Genomic DNA, 15,432 nt, shown 5'->3' on the forward strand with positions numbered 1-15,432 from the left:
AGAAATCTATGCTTGATATCAGTGCAATTACAGTTATTAGATTCCCTATGGACAACACCCTGAGGGTTTGCCATTGACCAGAAATGTAAGTGGACCAGCCAAATGAGTACTGTGGCTCCAGAACATGTCAGAGGTTCAGCCTTCCGTTGTTTAGGCTTATTATTGTCACATGTATTAAGGTACAATGAAAAATGTTGTTTTACATGCTATCCAATCAGATCAGATGATACGATATATAAATAAAAAAATTGAAATAGTGCTATACTTACAGGTAGAAAAGAGTAGTGATTGTATCGGATGATTGTGGATCCTTCTATGGAAAAATGACGCAAAGAGTCGCCACTTTCCACTGCCAAGAGGAGAGTGACTCCTAAAGTGATTCCACAATCTACAAAGCATAAGTTGATGTTATTCCCCCACTTACCGGAATGCAGGTGGTCTAACTACACTCAGAAGTGCAACCCTTCTTGCGCAAGAAATGGACAAAGTACCCCCTCCACTATCCTAACATTGATTCCCTTCAGCACCAGCACATTCTAGCTGCAGATACGATAACATGCATTGTACAACCCTAACAGATCCTCCAAACTCATGACCTCCCCAATGAAGAAAGATATTTTTCGAAGGTGGTGTGCACACTAGTTTAGTTTATTGTCACGTGACCGAGGTACAGTGGACAGCTTTTGTTGCGTGCTAACCAGTTAGCAGAAAGACAATCCATGATTACAATTGATCCATTTACACTGTATACATGCATGATAAGGGAATAACGTTTAGTGCAAGGTAAAGCCAGCAAAATCTGATCAAGGATAGTCCGAGGGTCATCAAAGAGGTAGATAGTAGTTCAGCAATGCTTGCTGGTTGTGGTAGGATGATTCCTACCACAACGATCAACGAGATTGATTCCTGGAATGGCGGGACTGTCATATGAGGAAAGATTGAAAAGACTAGGCTTGTTTTCACTGGAGTTTAGAAGGATGAGGGAGATCTTATAGAAACATATAAAATTATAAAAGGACTGGACATGCCAGATGCAGGAAAAATGTTCCCAATGTTGGGCGAGTCCAGAACCAGGGGACACAGTCTTAGAATAAATGGGAGGTCATTTCAGACTGAGGTGAGGAAAAACCTCAGAGTTGTGAATTTATGGAATTCCCTGCCACAGAGGGCAGTGGAGGCCAAATCATTGGATAGATTTAAGAGAGAGTTAGATAGAGCTCTCGGGGCTAGTGGAGTCAAGGGATATGGGGAGAAGGCAGGCCCTGATTGATACTGGATGATCATCCATGATCACAATGAATGGCGGTGCTGGCTCGAATGGCCAAATGGCCTCCTCCTGCACCTATTTTCTATGTTTCTATGATTCAGTTGCCTAATAAGAGCAACTACTAACACCTTACCCCCAAAAATTGTAGAGATGTACAGCATGGAAATAGGGCCTTTGACCCATTAAGTCTGTGTTGACTAATTTCCATGAATCCTACATTAATCCTATTTTTTATGGGCACACCTTTACTGGAAGGACTGCGGCTGTTCAAGAAGCTGGCTCACTACCACATTTTTGAGGATATTTAGTGATGGACAATAAACACGGCCTATATCAGCAAATACCAGATCAGGGAACAATGTGTTTAAATATAGGTGAAGACTAAATGTATGTCATTTCTAATTATTGACTATTTTGCTCAACTAAGATGCTGAAATTCTAAGTGGTTGTGTTGGTTTTAGTTATTTCTGATTTTTGTTGTAGTTTTTATGTACTATATATCTGGGTGATGTCTTGTCACCACCTTTTCCTAATTGGCAACTTATGTAATTCATTCCCCTGGAGACCACACCTGGAGTATTGTGTGCAGTTTTGGTCTCCGAATTTGAGGAAGGACATTCTTGCTATTGAGGGAGTGCAACGTCGGTTCACAAGGATAATTTCCAGGATGGTGGGACTGTCATATGTTGATAGAATTGAGCTGCTGGGTTTGTATACTCTGGAATTTAGAAGCATGAGAGGGGATCTTATTGAAACATGTAAGGTTATTAAGGGATTGGACAGCTAGAGGCAGGCAGGAAACATGTTCCCGATATTGGGGGGATCCAGAACCAGGGGCCACAGTTTTAGAATTAGGGATTGGCCATTTAGAACGGAGATGAATAAAAACTTTCACCTAGAGAGTTGTGAATCTGTAGAATTATCTGCCTCAAAAGGGCAGTGGAGGCCAATTCTCTGGACGCTTTCAAGTGCGAGTCGAATAGAGCTCTTAAAGATAGCGGAGTCAGGGGATATGGTGAGAAGGCAGGAACGGGGTACTGATTGTGGATGATCAGCCACGACCATATTGAATGGCGGTGCTGGCTCGAAGGGCCGAATGGCCTACTCCTGCACCTATTGTCTATTGTTGCTGATTGGCCACATTTTATCAGGTGCAAGCGTGAAACAGCAATTAGAACATTTGACACTTCATCGGCAATTAACAAAACTTGCACGAATGGTTAACTCGGAGATCTGTTTATTTTGGACATTTGATAGTTTTGGATGAACAGTTTTGGATAGGAAAGATAAACGAGTAAATGAACAAACTAAAGACATCAGATTAAAATTGCGTGGAAATGTCATATTTGTATAAGTCTCATTATTTTGAAAAAACCTATAACGAAGTCTTGATCTAAAAACTTTCAACGACAATCTTTGACGGGTGCATTTTTTTTAATTATTTGCCTTATCTGCTGAAGAGTATTACACTGAAACCCCCAGGCTGTGATCAGCTTTCCGGACTTCCCGACACTCGTCTTTAAATTGATTATTATATTCCCAAATAGCACTGTGCACTTTCAAGCTGATTTGGGAAAAGCTCTGCTCTTCAGTGAATAACCGATTAAATTATTTTTGCATCATGAGCTACACGGTATTTACGCGATAATGTGAACTCGAGTGTTGTAACCAAATGTTACTTAAGCGGTTAATTCCCAGTTGCCGGCTGTGAGAATCGACGGGCATTAAGACCAGTCGGTGTACTGGCTGCTGGAGGATATTAGCGCTGTCGACTTGCAAGAAACCCCTCAGGGTCTTAAAAAGACAGGAGTGTAGTCACCTGGTGGTCAAGGGCAGTAAAACACAAGTGAATCAGCCCTTGTCTGCTACAGATGCTTCTTTCTGCCTACGCTTCCTGCTCTATCCGTTTGCTGAGAATGTTAAAATGAGAGCATTTCCTCCGGATCCCTGGTATTATCTTGTGAATATTATCAGCTGTCAGCAGTTTCAGCCTGAAGTCAGCTCTGGGTACTGTTTTTAACCGCAGTCGGTGAAATTGATCATGCTAATGGCTTACAGCTGATCAGATATGAAATTAGATACTACATCAGCATAATGGAGAAAGGCTATCACCAACTGCTGCACTCGCCAGTTTAAGTATTTGTGTTCCTGTAAATTGCCGCATGATGCCATACAAGGGAAATGGTTGTTAATGATGCAACGATTTTCTGCCATTTAGTTCTTCACTAAAGAAAAATATTTTCTTCCGGAAAGAAGGATTTTCCTTTTTTTTTAAATCACAGAAGACGTGATCTACTGGTTTGGGGCATAATTTGCGTTTGCAAAAGAAATCCCGAGGAAGAAAAGTGGTTGGAAAAAAAATCACTGGAGGCGTGATCTATGGGAATAAGACTGAAAGAGACCCGAACTCAGCGAAGGACGATGCTGAGTTTGAGCTGGGAATTGCAAGTCTAGATTTTACAACTTTCTACTTCTTCCTGCCGCCTCTCCTGCAATTTGTTACACCAGTCCTGGACCGTAAAGAGTTAAAGGTATGTGACATCAGTGACAAGAAAAGACTAGTTACTTTTCATCGTCGAGTTCTAGGTAGGTTGCGAAATTGTGTGGGTCAACAAATTCATGTTGGAGAAGAACGTGTGAGAGAGAGAAGGCTCCGAATGACTGCCGGGTATATTTGTCGATACTGAAACAAACCTTGCCCCTCGCAACTAATTTCTTCCGCTTCCCTTCTCTTACTGTCCTACTCTCCGGTGAATGTTATTCTCTCTCTCGCGCGCTCTGTATTTATTGCTCCTCCTCTCTACTAAATGTTTCCGTTTCATTTACAAAGTAGCGATTTCTCATTCATCCCTCGTCGTCTATATTTTTGTGACCGCGTGCAGTTTTGGTCGACCGGAGAAAAATTATTGTGTTATTAATGTGTAAATAAAAGTTATTTTTCCTTGGTCTAATCCACCGTATCGATTTCTCTGCTGGATGTACTTCCCGTGTTGTGCCATCTCGAGAAGCTTCTATGTGTGGCTGATGTGTGTCCTATGAGGTGTGCAGTAGTTGTGGGAAATTCTGGTTTGTTACCAACATGCAGCAAGATGGTGAATTGATGTTTATTTTGTTTAAAATTATCAATCACCGCTTAATTTAGGATGGTTCAAGAACACTCTCTTAAATGAATTCGGCGCATGAATTTATCATATTGCAGAATGCCACATTGAAAGAGTACAGGCACAAAATGATGTGGTTACAAGCCGATGTAAAGTGTTTTTGCACCGGTGGCTGGTGAGCGGTGCAGGAAGCTGATAGTTCGTTTTTGTTGTCAAGTTCTTCTTCATGTAATCTCAATGTTGTGGAAATGCAATGCGAACTTAAACCCGTATCTTGCCTGATTTGATTCCGTGCACGGAATCCCGATGGAACCTGTTTGTTTTTAAGAGTTTATCCCGGGCTTTAACCGGATCTGCTTTCGTTTTGATGTATTCCTCACCGACCTCGGATTATTTGCCTCCCAAGTTTTTTGTGTGTGTAAAAAAAAAAAACACTGGCAACTCTTCCAGATTCTTCACTGTTCTTTATTAGCCGGATAACTGTAGAACCCATTTTAAATCAAATTAGCCAAATAACGACCGTGGCTGACATGCACTCGCATTGAGATGTGTTGCGGCTCAGCAGCCGAACCACAACTTTTTACTTGGCGTTGCTGAGTATTATAAAATAGGAATTAGCCAAGAATGGTGGCGCGTAGATGAACAGGTTAGAACGTTGAACAAGTAGCATCGTGGCTTAATCCGGACCTGTAGTGCTGCATTTATAACTCTGATACTCTTGAGATGCCCTTTTTTTCTGTTTTGTTGCCGCCACTACAGTAATTTTATGTTACATAGCATATTAATATTGATTCTATAACCGCAGAAAGCATCCACAATTCTTCCATCCTGTATCATTTTCTGCTATCAAAAGGTGTCCAGCCCAGTTTAATTTTGATGTTATTAATTTTGTTTAACCCTTTGTCTGTTATATTGTTTGAGACTCTCAAAGTTATTCTGAAGATTTCTGAAGTTTGGGTAGTACAATGTTGATTTGGAGAGATTGGACCACTATAAGAGCATCAGTATTTAGCTTATTTTAGCTTTTAGTTGATTTCCCACTATTTAGCAGCTTTTTTTTATGTGGCAGGCAGTTTTGATTTTGAAGATTACATTGCACATATCAATTATTGTGGTGAACAGAGATTGGGCTCATTCTGAATTCTATCCATTATTAGTCACTGAAGAGCAAATGGCATAAACCAGACATGATTTCACCATACTTGACATTGTTGCTTCTGGCACACTCAGTATAAATTGAGTATGTGCTCCTACTCTAAATCACCTTTCTCTTTCTCTCTCTTATCTTTCTACTTTGCTCTAGTTTTTTTTTAATCATTCTCTTACCTTTTTAAATCTTTTCTCCTTTCCTTTGGTACCAATCAACACATTCTTCCCATATAGTGAATTTTTCTTCTATTGCTGAGATGAAAATTCTGATTAAAATTATATTCTTGCGTTTATGTAAATATATTTTACAGGAGCAATGTAGCTTTATGTATTAAAAATAAATATATAGTAGCCTTCTGGAATGAATCAATTGATGATTATATTAGAATGTAACCATACTGTTTAATGGGTTACTAAGTGGCATCACTTGCCTTCTAGATTGGTGTTGGGACACACTTTGAGGATGGCAGTGTCACAAGAATAGTGAAATGGTCAGATAAGTATCCTAATTGACAAAATAAAAACAACTTCTTGGTGCAGACATCAGAAACACTTTATTGCTTTATGGTATAATATGTGGCATCGAAGACATCATCAGAACTTTATTAATCTTATGACTGAAATGTTTCATAATCAAGGTTATAGAAATTCCTAACAAACTCTCCATTTAAAAATAAAAGAAATGGACAGTAAATAAACCTGACCAAGCCATGCACGATACCTTGAATGGGTTGTGAACTTCTTCCCATACAGAATATCTAAATCCTTCACAAAACACACATTGCTGGAGGAATTCAATGGGCCAGGCAGTATCCGTGGAGAGAATGGACCGATGAGCTTTCAGTCAGGACCTTCTTTCAAATTGATAGGAGTTGGGAAGGAAGCAGGAAAAGAGAAGTTGGGGTGAAACAACGATTGGCAGTGAGTGGGGGTTAGCAAATGGGTGGGGTAAGTACCAAAGGCTCGAGGTGAAAAGAAGATCTAAAGGGTGTCGGTTCAGGAGAGAAGAGGAGGAGTGAAATGTAATGTTGATGGGAGAAAAAGGGTGGAAGGGAATGGAGAGGTGGAGCAGAGGGGAATTCAAAGGAAATGGGCAATTGGAATTGTCAGGGAAGGAGGAGAAGAAAAGAGCATGGCAACTAGGGAGAGTGAACTGTGGCGAGATAATGTGTGTGTATCGGATAGGGCGGGAGGGGAAAGAGAGGGGGTGTGGAGTATTACTTGAAATTGAATAATTCAGTGTTCATACCATTGGGTTATAAGCTACACAAAGTGGAGGTGCTGTTCCTCCATTGTGTGTGTGGCCTTACTCTGCAATAGAGGAGGCCGAGGTCAGTATGGGAAGGGGAATTAAAGTTGTTAGTAATTTTGAGATCTAGAAGGCATGGGTAAACAGAGTGATAGTGTTCAACAGAATGGTCGCCAAGCCTACGCTTGGTCTCACCAATGAAAAGGCCACATCAGGAACACTAAATGAAATTAATGAGATTTGAAGAGGTACATATGAACCTGTATCTCACCTGGATGGCCTGCTGGAATTCCAAGAAAGAAGTGAAAGTGGAGGTGTAGGGGCAGGTGTTATATCTCCTGAGCTTCTAGGGGAAATAGGATAGAAGGAGACGTGTTGTTTGGGAAGGGATAAGTGAACCAAGTTAAAGAGGGAATGATCTCTACAGAAAGCGGAAAGGGGTAGGGATGGGAACATGTGACTGGCAGTGGGATCATGTTGGAGGTGGCAGAAATGGCAGAGACTGATGTTTTGCATGAGGTGGAAGATGAGGACCAGGAGAATTCTATCCTTGTTCCGTCTGAAGCTAGGGGGAGTGAGAACATAAATGTGGGACACGTAGGGGACACGGGTGTGAGCTCCATCTCACCAGGGAACAAACCATGTTTACTGAAGATCACAACCTGGACAAACAGCATCTCGTATTCCACTTGGGGAGCTTACAATAGTAAATTCTCCCATTTCAAATAATACTCCTTTGTCTCTCATACACTGGTGCTCGGCTATTCTTCCACCTCGCACTACTCCTCCACTTCTCTCATCATCTTTTTGCCCGTATTACTTCTTTTCACCTCTAGCCCTTGTCACTTCTCCTATCTGCCCACTCCCCCTCCTCCACACACACACACACACACACACACACACACACACACACACACACACACACACACACACACACACACACACACACCTGTATCCACCTATCACTTGCCAGGCTTCTTCCTGACCTCACTCCCCTTTTCCAGATTTCTCTCCCCCCACTACAGTCTGAATTGTGGGTCCCAACCCAACCCTCTACATATGCTTGCGGACCCACTGAGTTCCTCCAGCACTTTATATTTTGTGAAAGATTTCAGCATTAGCAGTTTCTTGCGTCTCCGTCTAAATCTTTCACCATGCAATTGCCGGTGTTTTATGCTTTCTATAAAAGTCAAGTGGCTGCTGTTGCTGAAAATCTCAAGAAAAAGCAGATAATACTTGAAATACTCAGCTGGTTACGGCATCTGTGGAAAGAGAAATTGACTTGAAATTTCAGATCAAGTACCTTTCTATCTGAAACACTAAATATATTTCCTCTTCCATGGATGCTGCCTGACTTGCTGTGTTTTTCCAGGATTTTCTCTGTTTATGTATGCTTTCCAATCTGTAACTGAACCTTTGGATATTGTAGATCAGAATCGGTACATCTGGTAAAATAATGTTTATGGATGTACAGAGATGTTTCAGAGATATTTTGCTTTCTTGTGTGATGCCCTTTGTGAAATCAATGGCAGCATTCAAGGCAATTCCCTTGATGGGGGAGAAACAAAAACCCACTGGTTTAATGGATCTTTGATTGAAAACCAGGAGCAATGTTGCAAATTTGTCAGAAAATTCCCAATCATATTTTGCAGGCAAATGGGACTAGTTCGGTTATACTAGTCATGCCGTTGCCATAATAGAAGAAAAATTCACTATATAGGAAGAATGTGTTGATATGCCGTTGCCATGGACAAAACGGGTGGTAGAGACTGTTTTTGTGCTTATGGCTAGTATCTTAAGCTTTTGCAAATTCTGGTTTGATGTCAGCTGGAGTATTGGGCTGAAATTTAGGTATTTTAGTTACTGATAGAAAATGGATCAGATGGCTGCAACTGTGGTTGTTTTCCGATGTAACGGCAGTCTGTGGGGGGAAATGTAATACATGTATTGACAATTACGAAGGTTTTGATGGAGAAATTCTACTGATAGGAAAATTAGTAACCAGATTTGAGGAACTTGGCTAGAAAAAATAAATAACCATAGGCTTTCAAAGAACCTTCCAAGGTACATTTAATAAAACATACTGTTCTTATACTATCTCACTCGATGATTAAAGAGGAAAATGTTGTTTGGGGCAAGAAATTCAACAGTGCAGTCAGTGCCTGTTTTAGCAGCAATAAGTTCCTGATGTAGTGGTAAAATGTCTTGCATAATTTTGAACACACAGTTCTTCACTAAACCACTTTATGCATTTAGATTAGCTCTGAAATTGCATGTTGTGCAGAACCAGTAGGTGACCCCAAAACTTAAAATTAGAGGTTGTGCATAGTTAACGTTCAATGTTCCATGTGTTTTTAAGATTTTACATTCGCAAGTTTTGTTATTGTTTTTTTGCTTTTTGGATCCAATTCGGGGATGAATTTACTGCCTCCTGTTGGAAGTATGGGTTTTATTGGCTGCCAGCTGCCTTCTGCTGCATCTGATACTGAAAAGACTGATTTTATGAGTGAGCTTGGGCAATCTGTGCCAGGAAGCTGTTTCAGTATTGATGCTATAACAGCGGGACAGAATTTTGTTCTCGTCTATTGCCTCTAAACAAACTATCTTGAGAAGGAATAATTTGTGACAGCCAGGATTATGCACTATCGGTGAATCAATCCTCTTTTTAGCCTAAAAGAACAATGAAATTATCTTGGTATCCCAACTGTTAACGTAGCTAAAATCAAGAAATTCAGCTATGATTGACGAGAGAACCTGGGGTCTGGTAGCCTGTACAGAATAATGTTAAACAGGCTCCTGTCTGTGTGGATTCTGTTTCCTTGTTCATTATCGTTTCAATGAAAACTGAAATGCATTTTGTTAAATTAAACTATAAAAGTTTCTTTGAAACGTGCAAAGGCAATGTCAAATGCTGGTACTGATTTTGATTCTGACCAATGTGCAAATGTTGATTTATAGTTAATAGTCTGGACTTTGAATCTTTGCCACTATTTAAGAATATAAACAAAATTGAGTAACTGTGAATTACATTATTCAGATGACATTTATCAAAAGGTGCAGGAACAATTGCATTAGCAAATATGAAGTTCTATTATTAGTTATTTCCGACAGTATGTGGCGCTATAGTATCTCGCTCTAAGACTGCAGCTGGCATTGTGCTAAACTGAAGAATTTTGTTTTCCTTTCAATGATCAGTAAGAAAATCTCTGAAACGATGCTGAAGAATTCCTCACTGGAAAATCTAAGAGTTTGAATATCAGTTCGTATATTTTACCCTATTTTGCCCTGCTTTAAACCAATTGTCTTCTTTTATCACTCTAAGGTTGAGGTGCAGAGTTTGGCAACAAATTGACCTTATTAGAACATTGGAAACATCTGACAATTAGTCATGGAAATATCTTCAGTAGTTAGAGATTAAAAACACACACATCTAATCATTTTGAAAAATGCATTATTTTATTTTACTTCCAATCTCCTTAATCACAGGTAGGTTTTTCTCAATCCGTTTATACTGTATGTCTCAGGTGAATTCTAGTTTGCTTTTGAAGCCATTGAACTTGTAGGATAATTTTTTTTTTGCATATTACCAAATGACACAATTTCTTCAGTGCTTAATCTACGTCGGTCTTTAAATAATGTTCTTTGGTTATGAAATGTCATTATTAAGCAATCATAATCATGCTTTAGTAGCCAAGTATGTTTTGCAACATACGAGGAGTTTGATTTGCCATACAGTCATACCATTAAAAAGCAACAAAACACACAAATTACATTTTAACATGAACATCCACCTCAGTGACTCCTCCACATTCCTCACTGTAATGGAAGGCGAAAAAAAGTTCAGTCTCTTCCCTTCTTTGTTCTCTAATCGTTGACGGCCAATTTGCAACAACGATATCTTTTGCTGTTCTACCTGTAAGTTCTTAATCTCCACTGCACACTAATGACATTACTTCAAATGGAAATTTTCCAAAAACGGGAAATGAGATCCAGAGAGATAACTGTAACAAGCTGTTTTAATGACAAATCTGAGCAATGCATACATTTACATGGGTCCTTGAAAGGTATTGCACATTTTTCTTGGTTCTTCCTGTGATTTTTTGCACTGTTTACACAATCACCTGCAGGTACAAAGTAAGTTTTTATTTAAACTACATGTTAAAGGTTTTGATATTCATCAGACTAGTGATCTACTTTAGATTTGGGAACACGTTTGTATTTTGTGCATAAAGCAGTGAAATACTTTTATCTCAAATATTGCTTACAATGTCCATTCCATTTCAAGTGGCATCATTAATTTCACGCTTACAACTTGTGAGTTTTCTCCCCACTGTTGTTAACAAAATTGTTATTTTGTTCAAGATTTTTTGTTTGGGTCATTGTAACAGCTTTGGTAGGTTTGGCTTGATTTAGTTCATAAATCTTTACAATTATTAGCTTATTTAATTATCTTGGCTACTGTGCGCAAGTTTATTAAAAACATGTGCATGAAATGTTCTAATCTCAAATGAAAGTCCATTGCAAAGATAATGCAAGGCACGAGGAGTACAATTAAATCATGTTTATTTGAGAGTTTCTTATGGAGTCTTTGGAGCTATCTTTAAAATGTTGTTACAGTCCAGATAGTGGTGTGCTATACGACAAACTTCAAGAGGTCACAGCATTAACACAGAAATTATTGGTCCCAACCAATATTACAATTTAAATTATAAACAGTTCTACAAATCCATTTACAGCCAAGTAAAGAACAGTATATTTGGACGCCTGCTAAATGGCAAGGTATTTCTTAAAATGAAAAAAGAAAAACATCAAAACCAAGCATAAACTGCAGGGTTTGATGCAATTTCTGTGTTTGATAAACCTTTTTGGAATAATGTTCTCCATGTGTTACCAGTTGATTAATGCGAAACACTATCATTTATGAGTCAGTAGATACAGGCTCTACTTCAATAGATGCTGAGGCTCTATTATGGTATAAGTGAGTGCTATTGGCCTGAGTTGCAACCTTTGAAATGAGATGAATGTAGAAACACGGTGCACGGTTAGCTGTTGATTATTGTTCTGTTATCCAAAGTGATGAAAGCCAATCTATCTATTTTTGCTCTAAATTCCTTAATATATTTGAGTCATGGAATCATAGAGTGATTTACAGTGTGGAAACAGGCCCTTCAGCCCAACTCGCCTACACCGGGCAACGTCCCAGCTACACTAGTCCCACCTGCCTGTGCTTGGTCCATATCCCTCCAAACCTGTCCTATCCATGTACCTGTCTAACTGTTCCTTAAATGTTGGGATAGTCCCAGCTTCAACTATCTCCTCTGACAGATTGTTCCATACATCCACCACCCTTTGTGTGAAAACGTTTATCCTATTAAAACTTTTCCCCTTCACCTTGAACCTATGTCCTCTGGTCCTCGATTCCCCTACTCTGGGCAAGAGACTGTGCATCTAACCGATCTATACCTCTCATGATTTTCTACAACTCTATAAGATCACCCCTCATTCTTCTGCGCTCCAAGGAATAGAGATCCAGTCTACTAAACCTCTCCCTATAGCTCATACCCTCTGGTCCTGGCACAGCCTCGTAAATCTTCTCTGAACCCTTTCAGGCTTGACATTATCTTTCTGAAAACATGGTGCCCAGAACTAAACACGATACTCTAAATGTGGTCTCACCAACGTCTTATACAACTGCAACATGACCTCCCAACTTCTATACTCAATACTTCATCAGTCAATGAAGGCCAAAATGGCAAAAGCCATTTTGACCACCTTATCTATCTGTGACTCGACTTTCAAGGAACTGCACTCCTAGATCCCTCTGCTCTTCACCATTCCCCAGAGGCCTGCCATTCACTGTGTATGTCCTGCCCTTGTTAGATGTCCCAAAATGCAACACCTCACACTTCTCTGTACTAAATTTCATCAACCATTCCTCAGCCCACCTGGCCAATTGATACAACCATCTTCACTATCTGCAACCATCTTCACTCTCTGCAAAACCACCCACTTTTGTATCATCAGCAAATTTGCAAATCTTGCCCTGTATGTTCTCATCCAAATCATTGATGTAGATTACAAACAGTAACGGGCCCATCACCGAACCCTGAGTGAGGTACATCACTAATTATAGGCCTCCAGTCCGAGAAGCAACCATCCACCATCACCCTCTGCTTCCTTCCATGGAGCCAATTTGCTATCCATTCAGCTATCTCTCCTTGGATCCCATGTGATCTGACCTTCCAGAGCAGCCTACCATGCAGAACCTTGTCGAATATCTTACTGAAGTCCATGTACACAACACACAACATCTACAGCTCTGCCCTCATCACCCTTTTTGGTCACATCTTCAAAACAATCAATCAGATTTGTGAGACAAGACCTTCTATGTCTAAAACCATGCTGACTATCCCTAAACAGCCCTTGCCCATCCAAATGCCTGTATAACCTATCCCTCGGAATACTTTCCAGTAACTTACCAACTGTAAATTATTATGTTACACAGTCTACACCAACTACTGATGTTAAGCTCACCGGCCTATAGTTCTCAGCATTTTCCCTGCAGCTCTTCTTGAAAACAGGCACAACATTTGCCACCCTCCAGTCTTCCGCCACCTCTCCTGTATTTATGGACGACTTGTAAATTTCAACCAGGGCTCCCACAATTTCCTCTCTGATTTTCCACAATGTCCTCAGATATATCTGATCAGGCCTTGGAGATTTGACTAGCTTCATACACAACAGCACCCTCAGTACTTCTTTGACAGTAACACTGACTGCTCTCAGACACTTCCATTGACTGCCCCAAGTTCCTTCGTTCTACTGTCTTTCTCCTCGGTAAATACAGAGGAGGAATAATCAATGACTTTGCCACCTCCTGTGGCTCCACACAGAGGTGACCGCTTTGATTCCTGAGAGGTTCCACTCTCTCTCTAGTTCCCCTTTTCCCCCGTATGTAATTGTAAAATCTTTTGGGATAGTTCTGGCGGGTAGCATTAAAGACAATCTCCTGGCCCCTTTTTGCCCTTCTGATTTCCTTTTGCAATTTACTCCTTATCTCCCAGAACTCCTCCAGCGATGCACGTGATCTCAGCTGCCATTACCTGTCCCATGCATCCTCCTTGATTTTGACCAATGCCTCAATTTCCCTCATCAACCAAGCTTTCTTACGTTTGACTGCTTTACCCTTCACTCTAACAGGGGTGTACGTATCCTGAGCTATTTTCAGCAAACTTTTGAAATCATCCCATTTGTCTAATGTTCCTTTCCCATCAAATAACCTGCTCCAGTCAACTTGAGCAAGACCTTCTCTCATACCCTCAAAATTGGCCTTACCCCAGTTGAGCATTTTAACATGTGGGCTCTCTTTTTCCCGATCCATAACTATCTTGAACCTAATCAAACTGTGGTCACTGGTTATTGAAAATATACGTTCTAGAAAATATTCTGCATTCTCAAAGGTGTACAATAGGATTTGTTGCATTTTGCGAGAAGTGGTGGGGGAGAGGGGACAGATATCAGCTCTTCTCTCAGACGATCAGCATATTTGCCCTGATTTGGGTGGACTGATAGTGGTTTGGGAGGTAAGGGTGCTTTGAGTATGGGAATAATAAAATTAACCGAGTGGAGTCCCTATTTTGGGGCATGGCATAACTGGACTTGCAGCCAATCTATTTTGTTTTCTTGTACAATCAATCAATCAACCTTTATTGTCATCTTGCAAGCAACAGTTGTACAGTGCAAAATGAAAAGACGTTTCCCAGGGAATAGCGGAGCATCGCACATGAAATTTAAAACATTACACACATAATAACACTAAAAACAATCCAGTCCCTGATGGAACAGTATAAATAGTTAAAAACAGGTAAAACACAACGTTAAAATTAGTGATGCTCAAAGAATGCTATCAACCCATTCTTCACTGATTTGGAAGTCTTGTCAGATGGTCTTCTTCTTGAGTTTAAGGCAGCAGATGTCTGCAGCAGGGCGATGCCATCCAGTTCGACATCTGTTGGTGCCCCCCCCTAAAAAGGGCGCATGCTCTGGGTTGGCGCCAAGCTGCGACGCTGCTGCTGCCTCTGTTTGTTGTCGTTTCCCTGACTGAGGTCAGTTGACAGGGCTCACCAAGGGGAGGTAGACAACATGAGCCCCGTCAGATGCGGATTCGGGTAACCTTAAAGTGCCCTGTCATGTTTCTGAAGTAGGATCCTGGGTGGATTAAACACCATTTGTGCTGGGAAAGAATTGATTTTCAGATGCTGTAATGCTGAAATAACCTCTACCTGTCAGAATTTCAGTGCCTGATCATGTCACTACATTTTGTGCCATCCCATTTCGAGTATTATTCTGCTAAATCTATCCACATTCCACCAAAGCCAAATCTGTCCCAAGACAATGTTTAGACATTTGGTCTTCATCTCTCAATGTCAGTGTGTTGTATTTTGTCCCCAAATTTTATTATGGTATGTTCTGTTGAGGCAATATACAATGTATTGGCTATATTATAATCATGTGTTTAGCACTGCCAAGAAATTATTCTCTTTGCCATCTATATTTTGCAACGTGCAGTGCATAGCATAACTGTAGTAGAACTTTTGCTTACTTCTAATCCAGTTCTCCCGTCAGCTTAACTTTGGTATGTTGATTTTTTTCTGTGGCTCCCCGTG

At 40.3% G+C, this 15,432-nt stretch overlaps 1 protein-coding gene across 1 annotated transcript in view; it reads left to right on the plus strand.

Moving 5' to 3' along the window:
• The first annotated feature begins 2,266 nt into the window (after positions 1–2,266).
• Positions 2,267–15,432, plus strand: part of LOC129697235 (zeta-sarcoglycan) — an 877,180-nt gene continuing 864,014 nt past the window's right edge. The window contains exon 1 of the mRNA XM_055635588.1: positions 2,267–3,798. The gene's annotated coding sequence lies outside the window, so the exon portion shown is untranslated. The remainder of the gene's footprint in view (positions 3,799–15,432) is intronic.

Source organism: Leucoraja erinacea, chromosome 1 (genome assembly GCF_028641065.1).
Source record: "Leucoraja erinacea ecotype New England chromosome 1, Leri_hhj_1, whole genome shotgun sequence".
NCBI classification, from domain to species: Eukaryota; Metazoa; Chordata; class Chondrichthyes; order Rajiformes; family Rajidae; genus Leucoraja; species Leucoraja erinaceus.